Below are 14,473 nucleotides of genomic sequence, written 5' to 3'. Positions count from 1 at the left end.
AATTCTCTTGGTATCCTTTGTTGAAGAAGCAGCAATGTACTACTGAGAGCTAGTTTGCATTGGGTAAACCCATAACATGAGGCATTTATGTACAGCAAACAATCAGCAGCACCCACGTCTATCTAGGTATATTTTTAAACAAAGTATATCAAGAGAACAAAACAAAATAGATAATAGAAGTAAATTGGAAAGTTTTTTTTTTTAAATCTTATGCTCTATGTGAACCACGAAAGAAAACCAGTGGGTTTTATGTCCCTTTTAATTCTTTGTTTCAGGAGGTGGAAAAAAAGGTTTTAACAACCAAAGTAAATATGTTCAGTCAGATATATTTAATACATGATCAGGTACTTTTATGTGCATGTTTTATTATGTGTTTTGTGCAACAAAATGAAAAGGAAGTGGATTTAAAAGAATTAATCATTTTAATACTAACATTGATGATAATTGCAATACGAATAGTTTTATTAATAATAAAATAAAGCAGTGATCAGCATTCACGCAATATAATGGGGGCTAGTTATCAAAGCATCTAATATGCAGCATTCGCGACGTCAAGTACGCTCGCCATAGTTCGACATACATCGCCGTCGCGGACCGTAATTACGTTCGCCATAGTTATCAAAAAACACGTCCAAAATATGCGCGTCAAGTACGGTGCGAAGAGAAGCGGACTCTTGTGATCGAAGTCTGAGCGATTCGAGCTTTTCCCAACTTTATTTATATGTCCAGTAAATTCAATGAACAGAGCACCTACTTTTTCAGCAGATGATATATATAGATATATATATATAGATATATATATAGATATATATATATAGATATATAAATATATATATTTATTTTTATTTGTATATTTATCTATATCTATATCCATATCTATGTACATATATATATATATTTTTGGCAATTTTATTTTTATTGTGCTATAGAATAGTAAATATAGCAAGTAGCTAGCTGACCGTTGAGCCTACTATGTATTTCTGTTTGTATTTTTATTCTTTGCGATAAGTAAGGTCCAACACTGCACATACTAATTGTTAAAGAGAGGCATACTTTGAGCCTAATTCCTTCAAATAAAAAATTTCATTTCGTATGCTATAACGAATGCATTACATGCCCCCTCCCTAGTGTTTAACGTAATTTCTAATTTCTTTCATGTAATTAACAAGAGTCCATGAGCTAGTGACGTATGGGATATACATTCCTACCAGGAGGGGCAAAGTTTCCCAAACCTTAAAATGCCTATAAATACACCCCTCACCACACCCACAAATCAGTTTTTACAAACTTTGCCTCCAAGGGAGGTGGTGAAGTAAGTTTGTGCTAGATTCTACGTTGATATGCGCTCCGCAGCAAGTTGGAGCCCGGTTTTCCTCTCAGCGTGCAGTGAATGTCAGAGGGATGTGAAGAGAGTATTGCCTATTGAATGCAGTGATCTCCTTCTACGGGGTCTATTTCATAAGGTTCTCTGTTATCGGTCGTAGAGATTCATCTCTTACCTCCCTTTTCAGATCGACGATATACTCTTATATTTACCATTACCTCTACTGATTCTCGTTTCAGTACTGGTTTGGCTTTCTACAAACATGTAGATGAGTGTCCTGGGGTAAGTAAGTCTTATTTTCTGTGACACTCTAAGCTATGGTTGGGCACTTTATTTATAAAGTTCTAAATATATGTATTCAAACATTTATTTGCCTTGACTCAGAATGTTCAACTTTCCTTATTTTCAGACAGTCAGTTTCATATTTGGGATTATGCATTGAATTATCATATTTTTCTTATCTCAAAAATTTGACTTTTTTCCCTGTGGGCTGTTAGGCTCGCGGGGGCTGAAAATGCTTCATTTTATTGCGTCATTCTTGGCGCGGACTTTTTTGGCGCAAAAATTCTTTTCCGTTTCCGGCGTCATACGTGTCGCCGGAAGTTGCGTCATTTTTTGACGTTATTTTGCGCCAAAAATGTTGGCGTTCCGGATGTGGCGTCATTTTTGGCGCCAAAAGCATTTAGGCGCCAAATAATGTGGGCGTCTTATTTGGCGCTAAAAAATATGGGCGTCACTTTTGTCTCCACATTATTTCAGTCTCATTTTTCATTTGCTTCTGGTTGCTAGAAGCTTGATATTTGGCATTCTTTCCCATTCCTGAAACTGTCTTATAAGGAATTTGATCTATTTTGCTTTATATGTTGTTTTTTCTCTTACATATTGCAAGATGTCTCACGTTGCATCTGAGCCAGAAGATACTACAGGAAAATCACTGCCTGCTGGATCTACCAAAGCTAAGTGTATCTGCTGTAAACTTTTGGTAGCTATTCCTCCAGCTGTTGTTTGTAATAATTGTCATGACAAACTTGTTAAAGCAGATAATATTTCCTTTAGTAATGTACCATTGCCTGTTGCAGTTCCCTCAACATCTAAGGTGCAGAATGTTCCTGATAACATAAGAGATTTTGTTTCTGAATCTATAAAGAAGGCTTTGTCTGTTATTTCTCCTTCTAGTAAACGTAAAAAGTCTTTTAAATCTTCTCTCTCTACAGATGAATTTTTAAATGAACACCATCATTCTGATTCTTTGGACTCTTCTGGTTCAGAGGATTCTATCTCAGAGATTGATGCTGATAAATCTTCATATTTATTTAAGATGGAATTTATTCGCTCTTTACTTAAAGAAGTACTAATTGCTTTAGAAATAGAGGATTCTAGTCCTCTTGATACTAATTCTATACGTTTGGATAAGGTTTTTAAAGCTCCTGCGGTTATTCCAGAAGTTTTTCCTGTTCCTAATGCTATTTCTGCAGTAATTTCCAAAGAATGGGATAAATTGGGTAATTCATTTACTCCTTCTAAACGTTTTAAGCAATTATATCCTGTTCCGCCTGACAGGTTAGAATTTTGGGACAAAATCCCTAAAGTTGATGGGGCTATTTCTACCCTTGCTAAACGTACTACCATTCCTACGTCAGATGGTACCTCGTTTAAGGATCCTTTAGATAGAAAAATTGAATCTTTTCTAAGAAAAGCTTATCTGTGTTCAGGTAATCTTCTTAGACCTGCTATATCATTGGCTGATGTTGCTGCAGCTTCAACTTTTTGGTTGGAAACTCTAGCGCAACAAGTAACAAATCGTGATTCTCATGATATTATTATTCTTCTCCAGCATGCTAATAATTTTATCTGTGATGCCATTTTTGATATTATTAGAGTTGATGTTAGGTTTATGTCTCTGGCTATCTTAGCCAGAAGAGCTTTATGGCTTAAGACTTGGAATGCTGATATGGCTTCTAAATCAACTCTACTTTCCATTTCTTTCCAGGGAAACAAATTATTTGGTTCTCAGTTGGATTCTATTATTTCAACTGTTACTGGTGGGAAAGGAACTTTTTTACCACAGGATAAAAAATCTAAAGGTAAAAACAGGGCTAACAATCGTTTTCGTTCCTTTCGTTTCAACAAAGAACAAAAGCCTGATCCTTCGTCCTCAGGAGCAGTTTCAGTTTGGAAACCATCTCCAGTCTGGAATAAATCCAAGCCTGCTAGAAAGGCAAAGCCTGCTTCTAAGTTCACATGAAGGTACGGCCCTCATTCCAGTTCAGCTGGTAGGGGGCAGGTTACGTTTTTTTTCAAAGAAATTTGGATCAATTCTGTTCACAATCTTTGGATTCAGAACATTGTTTCAGAAGGGTACAGAATTGGTTTCAAGATGAGACCTCCTGCAAAGAGATTTTTTCTTTCCCGTGTCCCAGTAAATCCAGTGAAAGCTCAAGCATTTCTGAATTGTGTTTCAGATCTAGAGTTGGCTGGAGTAATTATGCCAGTTCCAGTTCCGGAACAGGGGATGGGGTTTTATTCAAATCTCTTCATTGTACCAAAGAAGGAGAATTCCTTCAGACCAGTTCTGGATCTAAAATTATTGAATCGTTATGTAAGGATACCAACGTTCAAGATGGTAACTGTAAGGACTATATTGCCTTTTGTTCAGCAAGGGAATTATATGTCCACAATAGATTTACAGGATGCATATCTGCATATTCCGATTCATCCAGATCATTATCAGTTCCTGAGATTCTCTTTTCTAGACAAGCATTACCAATTTGTGGCTCTACCGTTTGGCCTTGCTACAGCTCCAAGAATTTTCACAAAGATTCTCGGTGCCCTTCTGTCTGTAATCAGAGAACAGGGTATTGTGGTATTTCCTTATTTGGACGTTATCTTGGTACTTGCTCAGTCTTTACATTTAGCAGAGTCTCATACGAATCGACTTGTGTTGTTTCTTCAAGATCATGGTTGGAGGATCAATTTACCAAAAAGTTCTTTGATTCCTCAAACAAGGGTAACCTTTCTGGGTTTCCAGATAGATTCAGTGTCCATGACTCTGTCTTTAACAGACAAGAGACGTCTAAAATTGATTACAGCTTGTCGAAACCTTCAGTCTCAATCATTCCCTTCGGTAGCCTTATGCATGGAAATTCTAGGTCTTATGACTGCTGCATCGGACGCGATCCCCTTTGCTCGTTTTCACATGCGACCTCTTCAGCTCTGTATGCTGAACCAATGGTGCAGGGATTACACGAAGATATATCAATTAATATCTTTAAAACCGATTGTTCGACACTCTCTAACGTGGTGGACAGATCACCATCGTTTAATTCAGGGGGCTTCTTTTGTTCTTCCGACCTGGACTGTAATTTCAACAGATGCAAGTCTCACAGGTTGGGGAGCTGTGTGGGGATCTCTGACGGCACAAGGAGTTTGGGAATCTCAGGAGGTGAGATTACCGATCAATATTTTGGAACTCCGTGCAATTTTCAGAGCTCTTCAGTTTTGGCCTCTTCTGAAGAGAGAATCGTTCATTTGTTTTCAGACAGACAATGTCACAACTGTGGCATACATCAATCATCAAGGAGGGACTCACAGTCCTCTGGCTATGAAAGAAGTATCTCGAATTTTGGTTTGGGCGGAATCCAGCTCCTGTCTAATCTCTGCGGTTCATATCCCAGGTGTAGACAATTGGGAAGCGGATTATCTCAGTCGCCAAACGTTGCATCCGGGTGAATGGTCTCTTCACCCAGAGGTATTTCTTCAGATTGTTCAAATGTGGGGGCTCCCAGAGATAGATCTGATGGCCTCTCATCTAAACAAGAAACTTCCCAGGTATCTGTCCAGATCCCGGGATCCTCAGGCGGAGGCAGTGGATGCATTATCACTTCCTTGGAAGTATCATCCTGCCTATATCTTTCCGCCTCTAGTTCTTCTTCCAAGAGTAATCTCCAAGATTCTGAGGGAATGCTCGTTTGTTCTGCTAATAGCTCCGGCATGGCCTCACAGGTTTTGGTATGCGGATCTTGTCCGGATGGCATCTTGCCAACCATGGACTCTTCCGTTAAGACCAGACCTTCTGTCGCAAGGTCCTTTTTTCCATCCGGATCTGAAATCCTTAAATTTAAAGGTATGGAGATTGAACGCTTGATTCTTGGTCAAAGAGGTTTCTCTGACTCCGTGATTAATACTATGTTACAGGCTCGTAAATCTGTATCTCGAGAGATATATTATAGAGTCTGGAAGACTTATATTTCTTGGTGTCTTTCTCATCATTTTTCTTGGCATTCTTTTAGAATACCGAGAATTTTACAGTTTCTTCAGGATGGTTTAGATAAGGGTTTGTCCGCAAGTTCTTTGAAAGGACAAATCTCCGCTCTTTCTGTTCTTTTTCACAGAAAGATTGCTATTCTTCCTGATATTCATTGTTTTGTACAAGCTTTGGTTCGTATAAAACCTGTCATTAAGTCAATTTCTCCTCCATGGAGTTTGAATTTGGTTCTGGGAGCTCTTCAAGCTCCTCCGTTTGAACCTATGCATTCATTGGACATTAAATTACTTTCTTGGAAAGTTTTGTTCCTTTTGGCCATCTCTTCTGCTAGAAGAGTTTCTGAATTATCTGCTCTTTCTTGTGAGTCTCCTTTTCTGATTTTTCATCAGGATAAGGCGGTGTTGCGAACTTCTTTTGAATTTTTACCTAAAGTTGTGAATTCCAACAACATTAGTAGAGAAATTGTGGTTCCTTCATTATGTCCTAATCCTAAGAATTCTAAGGAGAAATCGTTGCATTCTTTGGATGTTGTTAGAGCTTTGAAATATTATGTTGAAGCTACGAAATCTTTCCGTAAGACTTCTAGTCTATTTGTTATCTTTTCCGGTTCTAGGAAAGGCCAGAAAGCTTCTGCCATTTCTTTGGCATCTTGGTTGAAATCTTTAATTCATCTTGCCTATGTTGAGTCGGGTAAAATTCCGCCTCAGAGAATTACAGCTCATTCTACTAGGTCAGTATCTACTTCCTGGGCGTTTAGGAATGAAGCTTCGGTTGACCAGATCTGCAAAGCAGCAACTTGGTCCTCTTTGCATACTTTTACTAAATTCTACCATTTTGATGTATTTTCTTCTTCTGAAGCAGTTTTTGGTAGAAAAGTTCTTCAGGCAGCGGTTTCAGTTTGAATCTTCTGCTTATGTTTTTCGTTAAACTTTATTTTGGGTGTGGATTATTTTCAGCAGGAATTGGCTGTCTTTATTTTATCCCTCCCTCTCTAGTGACTCTTGTGTGGAAAGATCCACATCTTGGGTAGTCATTATCCCATACGTCACTAGCTCATGGACTCTTGTTAATTACATGAAAGAAAACATAATTTATGTAAGAACTTACCTGATAAATTCATTTCTTTCATATTAACAAGAGTCCATGAGGCCCACCCTTTTTTGTGGTGGTTATGATTTTTTTGTATAAAGCACAATTATTCCAATTCCTTATTTTATATGCTTCGCACTTTTTTTCTTATCACCCCACTTCTTGGCTATTCGTTAAACTGATTTGTGGGTGTGGTGAGGGGTGTATTTATAGGCATTTTAAGGTTTGGGAAACTTTGCCCCTCCTGGTAGGAATGTATATCCCATACGTCACTAGCTCATGGACTCTTGTTAATATGAAAGAAATGAATTTATCAGGTAAGTTCTTACATAAATTATGTTTTACTTCTTTCTTTTGCAGCATCATATAGATAGATATATATCTATCTGTATTTATATATATATATATGAAGGGTATAGGAAACGACTAATAACTACAACAGTGGGAGCTAGCTTACCATCGAGCCTTTTTTTTTTCTTTCTATAGTAATTAATTGCGACAAGTTAGGTCCCACACTGTGCTCAAAATAGAGAGACACACTTGTAGCCAAATTCATTAAAGGCATTTTTTTTCTTTTTATATATTGGATCGAATGCATTTTTTATGTCGACCTCCCACCCCCACATTGTGTACATCTAATTTTATAATAGACTTCTGTTTCTTTTGCCACATCATATCTAGATATATAGAGAGCAATACAGAGCGAGAGCAAGAGAGAGAGAGAGAGAGAGAGATGTCTATCTATCTATTTTTATATATATATTAATATATCTGTATCTATCACTTTATATTTCTCTGTATGTATGTACATATGTTTCTATGTCATTTTAAAATATAATGTTAATGTATGTATGTATGTATATATATATATATATGTACATACATACAAAGAGAGAGAGATATGAAGTTATAGATATTAATAGATACTTAAAAAAAAAATCTATATATTTATATATTTATATGTTTTAATTCATATATACTTTAAATTAATAAATGGAACACCAATATCATAGAATAAATTTGCAAGCGACAATACCAACCTTGAACTCTTCTCAAAGGAAAACCAAGCACATTTATGTACGTTCCGAATTATCATTTAAAATTCCATTTATAATTATTTTAAAAATTAAGATTAAACTTTTTAATTAGTGCTTTTGTTACCTTTATTTTAAAAAGAAGGAATCTAGGCTGAGAATCAAGAGAAATTCAATTGAACCACCCTTTAAAATTGTTTTTTGAATTGTTGTTTAATCTGCAAGGTCAACTCATGAATGATTGCCAATGGATAATTGTATTGTACTGCCAGTACAGTCAGTTTACCGGTCTTGTGAGCTCCTGCTGCAACGCCGCACCCTGCAGACTTGAGGATAATTGACGACCAGAAGGTAGTGTCAATCAACACGATGGTACTGTATAATTTGTAATTGTTGCGATTACTGTCCGCCTCATAAGATCTGGTGGACAGTGTTATCAATCATCAGTCTTTATACTGCTGCTCCCTATTTTACTATTTCTTGTGATTCTTAATAATTGCCAGAAACACGTCCCATTATGTGCTTTCATTTATATATATTTGCAGCTATATATTTTTATATACTGAAGCTATATATTTTTTGAAATTGTTGCATATTTATACTGATTTACCTTGTTTTTTTCCATGTCACTAGAAATTAATATTTAAATCAATACAGTGAGACAGTAATAACTGCAATAAACTAATTTTTTAATGTTTCTTTTTTTATATTTTTTTTTATAAATAAACAAAACCAAAACAAAAATCAAATATCATTTAGCGCCTGCTGCATATGACGAACTGCCCTAGCAACTGCGCGTAGGGCCTCTGCAAGTTCGTCAAACACCGGCTGCAGAAATGGTCCCGTTTGTGTCCCCTGATCTCGATCTAGAAAAATAACCAAATAATGTATGTTAGAGAAATAATTGATCAATATCGAATTTTGAAAACATTATATTATTTTCACTTACATTCCACTATAGGCACCTCCTCTTCTTCCTCCCTTGGCAATGCTTCGTCAACAAATAACTCCCCCTCCTCTTCCTCAAAAGGCGGCATCTCCTCCTCCTCCTCCTCCTCCCCCCCCCAGCCACCTCCACTGCTGGTGGAATTATCCCCAGTACTTGGTCGTCTGTAAGAGATGAAACATAGTAATGAATAAGTATTATTCAGATCACTGTCCAATACCAAATTGTACGATTCTTTCATTAACAAAAATGTTCAAAGTCTCCAAAATATTTTTTTTTTTTTAATAATTTTATAAATACATAAACTAATTTAAAAATCTAAATTTTCCCTTTCATCTTTTATAAAGAGATTATAAATGTTTTCAATCATGATAGTTTAATTCATTCTTCTATTTCTAAGAAAAGCATATCTAGATATTCTCCGTAGTTGAAGATATGTTAATGATCAGAGATGTCTTGATTAAATGCAAAATCCATATGCAATGTGATAACTTCCTCAAATGATAGATATAGAATTAAGTAAATGGATTTCAACTATATCGACAATGTTTAAAATTATTCAAATCTTTTTTGTAAAATTGCAAAGAAAATTTTTGTTTTTATTGTCCTTTCAACATGCTGGCTTTAATAACATTTAAAATATTACAAATTGTAAAGTTAGATTTTTCAAACATAGTATGATAATTTTAAAGTTACCTTGGATATCAGGGACTTCAGCTCTCCCTGAATCCACATGAGGTGCTGTTATATACCTCATCGGCAACGGTGGGGAGGAGTGGTTGCTCCTGGGCGTTGCCATAGATACTGGCCGCATGTATCGTGGCACTAGATCACGCCTGCGATCTGTGAAAATATAAATGTTTATGTACACATTAGATACAGGTTATATATTATTGTTATGTATCTTCAGCATCCATGTATGTAAATTGCCCCCCCAAAAAAAATAAATTTGAGAGATAACGAGCAATATCTTGCTCTCTCTTGTCTCTCCCTGTCTCTCTTGTCTTCCACTCTCTCGTCTTTATCTCTCTCATCTGTCTCTCTTTCTCTCTCTCGTCTTATCTCTCTCTCTCTCTCTCTCTCTTTCTGTCTCTCTCTCTGTCTCTCTAGATATCGATATATAGATATATAGTTCTATATACATATCAATATCTAAATATATATATAGATATATATATATATAGATATATAGATATATATATATATAGATATATAGATATATATATATATATATATATATATATATATATATATATATATAAAGATATATAGATATATAGACAAATAAAAAATGATATTCTATATATGTTTAAACTTGAATGTATATGATGGAGCATGAACATTTTTTTTTACATTCTATATTATATATATGGATAATATAGGTAAGGTTGAACTAAAAAATATTATTGCATTGACTCTCAACACAATTTTTTTTTTTGCTATGAATTTTTGAATTAGAGTAAATTAAATACATAGAAATAAAAAAATGTCCGGATAAAAATTAAATTACATTCTTCAAAAAATGTAATGTAATTCCTGTAACACAGTAAAATAAAAAAAAATAAAAAATTAATCAATGAAGAATCAATGTAATTGATGATTGCTTGCGTCATTTAAGTATCCCTCATATAAACTTCTGATATACGTACATATACGGACCAGTGCTCTAAACGCTTCATAGCGTTCACGCTCCCGTCGCCGAAGGTCAGAAAACCTTCGCAGGCAGCTGCGACGTGTCCTGGTGATACCGGACACCCTCCTCATCCTCCGCATCATCTCATAGATGATGCGGTCTCTGTCCTCGTGTATCATCCCCCGTACACCGCCTATGCGACGGGGAAAGTACCTATTCATCCCGTAAACCAATATCAATAATTCACCCTGGGTGAACGGTACAGACATTGCAATATCAATCCAAAAAAATTTATGATTTTTTTTTCAAAGTGCGACATACATATATCAATAATAGAGAAATCATATATGCGCCACTAATTACTCTCATGACAATCACAAACTATAAATGTCAAATACGAGATTTACATAGGATTGTCTTGAATCATAATATTCCTGTTTACTGTCAATTTTTTTATCAAAACTAATTGTGGTATATTGCTGTCGCCTTAAAAAATTAAAATATGTGTATTTAAAAATGTCAAGATTCACTAAGGCCTAAATGTTATTTGTTTACAATGAATATCTTTCTCAATAAACATCCAAAAAAATACAACGATGGCGTAATATAAATAAGTGCAAATTGTAATCCGTCATGATAGTCTGTAGGATGTCATACTTGTCTACTAGTATAAATATTTTGATGTATAGAGGATGAACATTCATTCCAAACACAAACGTTAACAATTTGGCCTGAGTGAATATTGACAATATCAACTACAAAAATATCTCATATATTAGTGCGACGGCGATATACAAAATAAAGACTAATTTGATTGGTTCTTGGCTGTAAATACATGATATTCGGTTGGCTGATTGCATGTCTCACGTGTTCAACATTACTACCGGTTCTAAAAAATATAACAAATATTCGGTACGCTATTTAAATGTCTCACGGGTTCATAACATTACTTAACATAAAAAAAACATGCGACAGTATTAAAGCTTAACATAAAAAAATCATGAGTATTAAAGCAAGGCATATAAAATTATTTTACTTACGGTTTATTCAAATATCGAATTGTGAGATTGCCTGTATTCATGCGGGTACAAAGTATAAGCAAATATTTAAAGAGATCCCTCTCCTGTCGGACAATAGACAAAAAGTAAAATAAGCTGTCCACTTTTATAGACAAGTATGACACACTGTAGACAAGTATGACAGATTCATCGTCATCAAATAATTTATACTGCGACATCAATATAATTTAAAACTTTATCTACGATAGCTTTGCAGAGACATCAAAAGATCCTTATTATTCGATCATTAAAGTAAACGGGCGTCATAAATGACGAAATTATATTAATATTATTCAATTTGTTATAATTACAATAAGAAATGTCAATTGTTAACTGCTAATTGAAATTTTTTATTCTAAGTCTATAAAAGGAAATCTAAAATGGAGTCAAATCACCTATGCTTTACAAGAGCTGTAGGTGCAAGAGTTACTATTTATTGAGAGAGATTATTTATTTATTCATTTATTCTCTTGCTGCTATTTTTATCTTGTGATGTCTGCGCCTGGTAAAACAAAGTCAGGGCGCAGCATGCAATTTAATTTTGAGCAGAACCGGATTTTAGTGACCCTTGTTTTAGAACATTATGATTTTATTATTGGTTCTAAAGCCCATAAGACCTCGCTCTCCAGAAAATCTGCAATTTGGAGAGCAATCGCCGACAGTGTGTCCGCCGAAGGGAATCATCCCAAAACGGTGGACAACTGTAAGAAGCGATTTTCGGACATCAAAAGACGATTAAAGGCCAAGCTGGCCAGGGAGTTACAGTCTGCACGTCAGACCGGTGGTGGCGAGCCATATGTGGCTGAACTTAGAGACTATGAAGTTCAGCTGCGGGAGAAGCTGGGAGCAAACATGACGCTCGGTCTGGATTTAGTGGGGCATGATACTGACGAGTTGGCAGGTAAGATGATATTTATAGAAATATTCCTGTGGCACATTTTTTTTAATGTTCCATCAAAGGTTTTTTAGAGGGACATAACACCAACATTTTTTATTTTATGAATTTGAAAGAGAATATAATGTAAAACATCCTTTTAAGTTACTTATATTATCTATTATTTTGAATATTTGTTAAAATTATTTGATGAAAAGCATATCTATATATGCTCAATAGCTGCTGATTGGATGCTGCACATAGAAGCATCATGTGATTGGAACACCATTGTGCATTGCTTTTACTTCAAATAAGGAAATTTTAGAAATTGAGAAAAAGAAAATATTAAAGTCAATAGGAATGTGTTTCACATTTATATTATCAATATGAATCATGAAATAAAGAATTTCAGTTTAATGCCCCTTTTAAGATCATTATGTGCAATATTAGTCTTAATTTATTTATTTTTTGTTGTTGTTGAAGCATCTACCAGTGCAGCAGCTGCTGTCGCTGCTGCTGCCACAGATAGTGAAGATGTTGCTGATGGTGATGAAACACTACCATTGCCCGTCAGTATCCACACTGAATCCAGCCACAGCTTCTCCTCGGCCGCCACGCACCCGGACATTATGTGCAGCACCCCTGATGTAGCAAGCATTGGCCGATCTACAGGTAAGTTTACTATTATTAGCTTGATATCATTTTTTTTTTTAAGTGGTATGATTGTTCAATTTTCTAAATATGTATATTCATTTTTATTTATCTAGTTGATGTCCGAAGGGCTTTAGGACCACCTCCAAGATCTACGATCTCCTCCTCAGGTAAAAAATATAAAATAAATAAATATTTAAAAATATTATCTTTCTTTGCAAATCCTGAATGTAAGCTTAAAAGACAGGCCATTGGGGATTTAGAACCTGGGTAACGCTTATTGATTGTTGTCTATATGTAAACATCCAATCAAAAAATGGTCTACCTTTTATTGAAATTTTATGTGCCTGCTTGTAATATTTCTTTTTTAAAGATTTTCAAGGAAAGACAAAAAGAAAAATAATCATTATAGATAATAGGATTAAATAATAATCTTGCTTAATATGTCATGATCTATCTGAATCATGTAAGTTTAGTTCATACTAGACTATCACTGTAATGATATTTACATATATTTTAATTTACAATTCTATGCAAATTAAAATGAATGTAAGGTTTGGATAATCACCTGTGTATGGCATGACCATTCTTTGAGGCCTATTTAACAAATGTCTGTCGGACATGATCCAACTGTGCCAATCAGGTCTGACAGACATAGCCGAATGTGAAGAGCAATACATTCTCAGAACTCAGAGCAGGTGGACAGGGTTATGGAGCTGTGGTCTTTAGACTGTTGCTTCATAAGTGTTGTTTGCCAAGAGTCTGAATACTCCCAATAAAAACGGCCCTTAAAGCTACTTACGGAGCTTGATAAATGGACCTCTATATCTCTCTCTCTCTTATGTATTAAACGACAAATGGAGTTGTAGGTACAAAGTTTATTGCGAGCATGCAGGATTTAAAGAAAATGCAGTTATAAACAAACGTATAAAGAATGCTGCTCCATACCCTTGACGCTATTCACCACAATTGAGTCTGATCTTGTTTGCTGACGGCCCATTGTCCGTTACTCTGAAGGGGCCATTCTCTACATTCAGTGAGTTATTGTGGACATGATCTGCACTGTTGGATCATGTCCAACAGAACAAATAAAAAGACTCCTAGAATATATTCTCTGTGCATCATCATTGTCAATACGCAAACTTATCACACCATTAGTGGTGCTTGTAATCATGTCATTGATTAATCAACAATCTAATCAGATTTTGATATTGTTGAATTTCTAAAATTGATGTGTTAACAATGATGTTGTACGGTGAATAATTTATTATAAATTTGAATATGAAATATTTTTGTTAATAAGCCCCTTTACAAGTAGAAATGAATATACACATTCTTATTTATTTTCTACATTTAAGATAACATACAATATACAAATCAGTAATGTTCAAATACTGTGTCTTACAAATTTGATTGTGTTATGATTTATTTAAGATATATGTTTAATATCATATGCATTTAATACTTCCAAATACATTAGTTTAACTAACAATATATTTTTACTTTTTAATTTTTTTAGATGCCGAGCGTGCATTACTGACTTCGGAGGAGATCGACTGTTGTCTTCGTGAGCTGAGGGATTTCACAGAGGAGTCGTCCC

Source organism: Bombina bombina, chromosome 1 (assembly GCF_027579735.1).
Source record: "Bombina bombina isolate aBomBom1 chromosome 1, aBomBom1.pri, whole genome shotgun sequence".
NCBI lineage: Eukaryota > Metazoa > Chordata > Amphibia > Anura > Bombinatoridae > Bombina > Bombina bombina.
This window is presented reverse-complemented; position numbering follows the sequence as displayed.